The sequence below is a fragment of the Triticum dicoccoides genome, chromosome 5A (assembly GCF_002162155.2).
Source record: "Triticum dicoccoides isolate Atlit2015 ecotype Zavitan chromosome 5A, WEW_v2.0, whole genome shotgun sequence".
NCBI classification, from domain to species: domain Eukaryota; kingdom Viridiplantae; phylum Streptophyta; class Magnoliopsida; order Poales; family Poaceae; genus Triticum; species Triticum dicoccoides.
Genome location: NC_041388.1, coordinates 525390266 through 525398190, shown reverse-complemented (window position 1 = coordinate 525398190; position 7925 = coordinate 525390266).

The following is a 7925-nucleotide window of genomic DNA, read 5'->3' as shown; positions in this document are numbered from 1 at the left end:
AAACTTAGGCGAGTACTGGACTGCAGCTAAGCCTCCGAGTGAGAGAACTTAGGCGAGTACTGGACTGCAGCTAAGCCCCCGAGTGGAAGGATTGCGCTCCACTCGGTAGGATTTTTCAAACTTAGGCGAGTACCGGACTGCAGCTAAGCCTCCAAGTGAGAGAACTTAGGCGAGTGCTGGAGTGCGGCTAAGCCCCCGAGTGGGAGGATTGCTCTCCACTCGGTAGGATTTTTCAAGCTTAGGCGAGTACCAGACTGCAGCTAAGTCTTCGAGTGAGAGAACTTAGGCGAGTACTGGACTGCAGCTAACCCCCCGAGTGGGAGGATTGCTCTCCACTCGGTAGGATTTTCTTTTGAACTTAGGCGAAACGGATTCACGACTAAGCCCACCCACTAGGGGATTTCAAAAGTAAATAAGAACAACAACAATCGTATGAGAGGACCATAAGCTCTTGTCTTTGATAACCAAATTACAAAGGTGTTTCTTATTACATTTTATTCGAACGAGTGCTTAAGTATAAAAGGGGCGGAGCAGCTCCGCGTTCCAAGCCCGTGGCTCGTCTTTCTAATGCTCAATACTGTAAAGATGGTATGCTCCATTGTGGAGAACTTTGGTGATGATGAAGGGGCCTTTCCAAGTCGGGGCGTGCTTGTGCGGTTTTTGTTGATCCACTCGAAGAACCAGGTCTCCTTCTTGAAAGGCTCGACCCCTCACATTTCTGACGTGGAATCGACGCAAGTCTTGCTGATAAATGGTCGACCGGATCAAGGCCATCTCTCTTTCCTCCTCTAAGAGATCGACAGAATCTTGCCGGGCCTGATCTGCTTCCTCTTCGGAGAAGAGCTTGACTCGGGGTGCACTGTGGAGCAAGTCACTTGGCAGAACAGCTTCGGCTCCATAGACTAATAAGAAAGGAGTTCGTCTGGTCGACCGATTAGGAGTTGTCCTTAAACCCCACAGAACTGATGGAAGTTCATCAACCCAAGCGCCTGCTGCGTGTTTGAGATCACACATCAGTCGGGGTTTCAGTCCTTTGAGAATTAGGCCGTTGGCTCTTTCTGCTTGTCCGTTCGACTGCAGGTGAGCAACTGAAGCATAGTCGACTCGTGTGCCTTGAGAAGCGCAGAAAGCTCTAAACTCATCAGAATCGAAGTTCGACCCGTTGTCCGTGATGATGCTGTGTGGAACTCCATATCTGAATGTCAATTCTCTGATAAAACTGACAGTGGTGCTGTCCTCAAGGTTCTTGATAGGTTTAGCTTCGATCCATTTGATAAACTTGTCGACTGCAACGAGCACATGAGTGAAGCCGCTCCTGCCAGTTCTCAGTGGTCCAACCATATCCAGTCCCCAAACAGCAAAGGGCCAGATGAGGGGGATGGTCTTCAGGGCTGACGCTGGCTTGTGAGACATGTCGGAGTAAAACCGGCAGCCTTCACATCTGTCGACTATATCTTTCGCCATTTCATTTGCTCGTGGCCAATAGAATCCAACTCGGTATGCTTTAGCCACGTTGTCCCGAGAGGACGCATGGTGACCACAGGTACCCGAGTGGATGTCATTGAGGATCATTCGACCTTCTTCTGGTGTTATGCATTTCTGACCGACTCTAGTCATGCTTTCCCTGAATAGTTGTCCTCTTATCACAGTAAAGGCCTTGGATCGACGGACGATCTGTCGAGCCTCTTCCTCATCCTCTGGGAGTTCTTTCCTGAGGATGTACGCAATGTAGGGCACTGTCCAGTCGGGTGTAATGGCCAGAATTTCCATGATCAGGTCGACCACGGCTGGGACCTCGACTTCAGTTGGGTCTGTGGCGCTCTTAGGCTGCGGGGGTCTTCAGTAAAAGGATCTTCCTGAACTGTTGGCGTGTGAATATGCTCCAAAAACACATTGCTGGGAATGGCTTCTCTCTTGGAACCTATCTTTGCCAAGTCATCGGTTGCTTGATTTTTCAGTCGGGGTATGTGATGGAGCTCTAACCCCTCAAACTTCTTTTCCAGCTTCCTCAGCGCGTTGCAGTAACCATTCATGGCTGGGCTTCTGACGTCCCACTCCTTCATCACTTGATTGACTACCAAATCTGAGTCGCCGTAGACCATGAGGCGACAGACGCCGAGTGAGATGGCCATACGCAACCCATACAGGAGTGCTTCATATTCTGCTTCATTGTTGGAGGAATCAAAGTGAATGTGGAGGACATATCTGAGCCTGTCTCCTCGGGGGGATACCAGTACTACCCCAGCACCAGAACCATTCAGCATTTTGGATCCGTCAAAGAACATGGTCCAGTGCTCTGAGTGAACTTGAGTCGGCAGTTGCTGTTCGATCCACTCGGCGAGGAAATCTGCTATTGCTTGGGACTTGATAGCTTTCTTTGCCTCAAACTTGATATCCAAGGGAAGGAGTTCAATCACCCATTTTGCCACTCGACCAGTTGCATCTCTGTTGTGCAGAATCTCTGATAATGGAGCATCGCTGACGACTGTAATAGAGTGATCAGAAAAATAGTGTGCAACCTTCTTCGTGGTCATGTAAATCCTGTAGACAAGTTTCTGATAGTGCGGATATCTCTGCTTTGACGGAGTCAGGACTTCAGAAATATAATAAACTGGGCGCTGAACTTTATAAGCTTTTCCTTCTTCTTCCCGCTCGACCGTAAGTACTGTACCGACGACTTGTCCTGTGGCTGCTATATAAAGCAGTAGAGGCTCTTTGCTGATTGGAGCAGCAAGCACCGATTGGGTGGAAAGCAGGGCTTTTAGCTCTGCAAATGCTGCGTCAGCTTCTGGGGTCCACTCAAACTTATCTGATTTTTTCATCAGTCGGTAAGAGGCAGCGCGTTTTCACCGAGGCGAGAAATGAATCGACTTAGGGCGGCCAAGCAATCAGTAAGCTTCTGGACATCATGCACATGCACATGGCATTTCATTCGGAGTATAGCACCCACTTTCTCTGGGTTAGCATCGATTCCTCGTTCGGAATGGAGGAAACCGAGTAATTTTCTGCCCAGAACTCCAAACGTGCACTTTGATGGATTGAGCTTGATATCATACCTTCTGAGGCTGGCAAAGGTTTCAGCAAGGTCAGTCAGTAGGTCGGAACTTTTACATGACTTGACCACAATGTCATCCATGTATGCTTCCACATTCCGACTGATCTGAGTGAGCAGGCACTTCTGAATCATCCGCATGAATGTGGCTCCAGCGTTCTTCAGACCGAATGTCATTGTGACATAACAGAAGCACCCAAACGGGGTGATAAAAGCTGTCTTTATCTCGTCGGGTCCGTACAGACGGATCTGGTGGTACCTGGAGTAGGGGTCCAAAAAGGACAAACGCTTGCACCCTGTAGTCGAGTCGACTATCTGGTTGATGCGAGGGAGAGGAAAGTGATCTTTCGGGCAGGCTCGATTGATATGCTTGAAATCAATGCACATGCGAAGTGAGTCGTCCTTCTTTGGGACCATGCCAACATTGGCTAACCACTCAGAGTGGTAAATCTCTCGGATAAACTCAGCTGCCAAAAGCCGAGCCACCTCTTCACCGATTGCCTTTCTCTTCTGTACGGCGGACCGTCGAAGATGTTCTTTAACTGGTTTTACTTTTGGGTCAACTCACAAACGATGCTCAGCCAGTCCCCTGGGAACACCCGGCATGTCAGAAGGCTTCCATGCAAAGTTGTCCCAGTTCTCACGGAGGAACTGGATGAGCGCTTCTTCGTATTTGGAGTCGAGTGTGGTTGAAATATGAGTCGGAGCAGCATTGAGATCTGTCGGGTGAATGTGAATCGACTTCGTTTCACCGGACGACTGGAATGCTAAATCTGTGGCTGGCTTCTTGGCTCGCAATAAATCACTCGGATCTGCATTTTTCTGGTATTCTTGCAATTCTACCATGGCCATCTGAGTATCGGCGATCTTTGAGCCCTTCTGGAAGCACTCTTCTGCCTTCTTCCGATTACCAGAGATAGTGATCACCCCTTTGGGACCAGGCATCTTCAATTTGAGGTACACGTAACATGGTCGAGCCATAAATCGTGCATAAGCTGACTTGCCCAGAATTGCATGATAAGCACTCTGGAAATCCACAACTTCAAATGTCAACTTTTCTTTCCGGTAATTTTTGGAATCACCGAAAACCATGTCTAGTGCAATCTGACCGAGAGACGCAGCCTTCTTGCCTGGAATGATCCCATGGAAACTCATATTGCTTTCACTGAACCTGGACATCCGAATGCCTATTCCTTTTAACGTCTCTGCATACAGTATGTTCAGGCCACTGCCACATTCCATCAGGACCTTTGTCAGTCGAGTGCCTTCGACCACCGGGTCGACCACCAGTGCTTGCCTCCCAGGGGTGGCTATGTGTGCTGGATGATCAAACTGGTCGAATGTAATGGCAGTCTGTGACCACTTCAAGTAACTGGGTGTCGCCGGGGCGACCATGTTCACTTCTCTGTTGATGCTTTCAATCAACTTTTGCTCTCAACGTCAGCAAAAGTCATCAGAGTGGAATTCACATGGGGATAACCATCATCGTCCCCTTCCTCATCCTCAGCCTTGTCTGCTTCCTTCTCCTTTTCCTTGGGCTGTTTCTCTCGGAATTGCTGGATTAGGAGCCGACACTGCCGAGTGGTGTGCTTCGGGTAAATGAAATTACCCTCTTCATCTTTTTTGGTGTGGATATGGCACGACAGATCCAACACGTCATTTCCATCTTGATCTTTCACTTTCTTAGGGTTCCACGACCCTTTGGGCTTCCCCTTGAACTTTCCTTGAACCACAGCCAAGGCTTCACCCGGAGTAGCTGGCTCGGCCTTGCACTTCTGTTTCCGACCGGAGTTTCCTCCTCCGGCTTCATGGGCGACTGCTTTGTGCTTGCCACTCCGGAGTCGTTCTTCTTCTTCACCATTGGCATACTTGGTGGCAATCTCCATCATCCGAGTCAGTGTCATATTTCCTGTCCGACCGAATTTCAGATTCAACTCTCGATACCTCACACCTTCCTTGAAGGAACAAATTGCCTGATGATCAGACACATCCTCTACCGTGTGGTGTAGGGTGATCCATCTCTGGATATAATCCCTCAAAGTTTCATTCAGTTTCTGAACACAACACTGTAATTCTGTCAAACCTGCCGGCCGTTTGCAAGTGCCCTCGAATGTTCTGACAAACACTTGGGCGAGATCTTCCCAAGTATAAATACTGCCAGGCGCCAACTGATTCAGCCATGCTCTAGCCGATCCCTCCAACATCAGAGGAAGGTGTTTCATGGCCACTTCATCATTGCCGCCACCAATCTGGACAGCCACTCGATAGTCTTCAAGCCAAGTGTCAGGCTTGGACTCTCCAATGAACTTACTGACTCCAGTCGCCAACCTGAAGTTGGGGGAAATCACCGCAGCTCTGATAGCTCTGCTGAAGCACTCTGGACCTGAGACATGCACCCTGTTGCTGGTTTGCAGATCCCTGTCATGGTCCTCTCGGTGAGCTCTGTTTCCGTCGACCAAGCCCTGGACGAGAATAGATCTCGCATCAAAGCCTGGCTCCCTGGGCTCGACTGGAATACCTCGCCCAACACCGTGAGGGAGTCTGTCTTCATGTTGCCGAGGCACATACGACCTACTCCTTGGGGGAGGCGTGGGCACTCGACGACGATCATCACGATCGGCTCGGTGATCATACTGCTCACGGTTTCTGTACTGATCTCGTCGATCTCCAGGTCCCTCACGCCTCGGGGGCGATCTTGGGCTATGGGCCGACTGAACTGTGTCTGCAACCATGGATCTGCTATGGATCCTATTCCGCGACTGAGATACGACCGTATTCTGCTCTCTCGCTGCCCGGAGCAAGGCTCAGATCTGCACCAGACCTTGGCCAGCTTCTGACTGGGAAGGTTGGATCGACTCTGCTATCCGGGCAGTAGCTGCTAGATTCTGGATCGGGGTTCGGTATACCCGAGTCGGAGGTGGAAAAAGTTGGCGTCGACTGGATTCGGGAGCACGCTGCCGAGCGTGATCATCGAGTTCGCGCTGGAGGTTCTCTAGTCGAGTGCGCTCAACCAAGTTGGCCAAGCGCGCCTGCTCCAAGGCCTGGGCCTCAGGGGTTTCTCCAACTATAGAAGTACGCAGTACATCCATGTTCCGGCGACGAAGTTCCTCCCTCTGCTGCGAAGAGAGGGGTTCGGGGCGGTACTCTTCATGAACGTGCGACGGATCACCGTTCCCGTCACCTCCGTCTTCACGGGTGAAGCCAGGAGGACTGCGTGGTCCATTGACCATCAAAATTTCAGCCCCTGGGTCGCTGTTGTCGCACTCGGATACGGTCTCTACGGAGCCAGTCGACAGATCGAACAGGCCATAGAGAGTTTCGTCGGGCTCGATCGCCGCGACTTGAGGGGTGGCCTACTGGCGGGCCACCGCATGCCTCACCCACCGCTAAAGCCTCGACCGACCGGAACGTTTGCTCCGGCGGGCTGCAGGGTGAGGGAAAGCTGCTGGAGCCGATCGATACTGGGTCGACGGCTGCCGCAAGAGGACGCCGCGGACGCACGCGCGAAAGTGCGTCGCCCCGCGGGCGGGGAGCGCGTCGACGTCGAGTGGAGCCTCCTGAAGCCAAGTGGAGTCGTCGGCGACAAACACGAGCGCGCCAAGACGGATCTCGCGGCCCTCAGCCAAACCTCCGCCTGTAAACATGCTGAAGGGGATCGAAAAAATTGCAACTTCTCCAACAAGTCGCTAAGACACCTGCCCCAAGGTGGGCGCCAACTGTCGTGGTTCTAAGACTGGCAGTAGAATAGGGGGGGGGGTAGGAATGTAGAGGCAAGATCCTAGCTATGGAGGAGTTGTACACACGAGTTTTACGAGTTCAGGCCCTTCTCGGAGGAAGTAACAACCCTACGTCTCGGAGCCCGGAGGCGGTCGACTGAATATATGCGTGTGAATTACAGAAAGTGCGAACCCCTGTCCCAGAGGAGGGGGATGGCTTATATATAGTGCGTTAGGACCCCAGCTCCCCTCCGTTACACAGGGTTCAATGTTCATAAAGGAGGAGCGTTACTGGTAACGTCCGAAGTAAAGTGCTATAAATGTCCATAAAGCTATGGTTTAAACCCCGACGTTGCAGAGTGAAGGGCTTCTCATCTTCTGGTGGTCGAGTGTCTTCAAGGTGGTCGAGTGAGCACATCTTCATGGTCGAGTGGATGATGGTTTCTCTTCGACTGCTTCTGATTCTTTGTAGAGTTGTCCTTGGGGAGGGTATGTTGGACAGATCCATGACCCTACCCTAGGTACATAGCTTCATCAATCTCCTCGTCTTAGCTCGCTCGCCACTCCGCGGCGCCCAAAAAATGCATGGATCCCGAATGGTGCGAATAGGAACATTACTACTCCTAGAAGAGTGCATCTTCAGTCTAATGTTGCTGATCTTATCGATCCAGTCACAAACTTTTGGGATGAAAATATAGTGAGACAAATGTTGTGGCCAATTGATGCTCAAAGGGTGCTCACTACCCCTACTTATGCATAATATGACGGATTTCATTGCTTGGAGCTATACAAAAAATGAAGTGTTCACTGTTCGACCGGCTTATTTGGAGGAATGGAACCAACAACATGGGAGGAAACTGCAACACGCAAATGATATGGGTAGATTCAATGTCAATCCTATTTAGGGTAAGATTAATTTGGAAATTATCTTGTCAAGCGAATGTCAAAATTTTCATTTGGCATACATTGCATGAAACCCTCTTGTGTCGTCTTGTGCTTGCTAATAGACATATGGAAGTTTCGCCCATCTGCCCATCATGTTTGAATGGGCAAGAAGATACAAAACATCTGTTGTTTCTGTGTCAGAAGGCGAAAGAGGTTTGGTAGAAGCTGGGTTTGCATGAGGCCGTTAGTAAAGCTCGTGCCATTGATTGTGC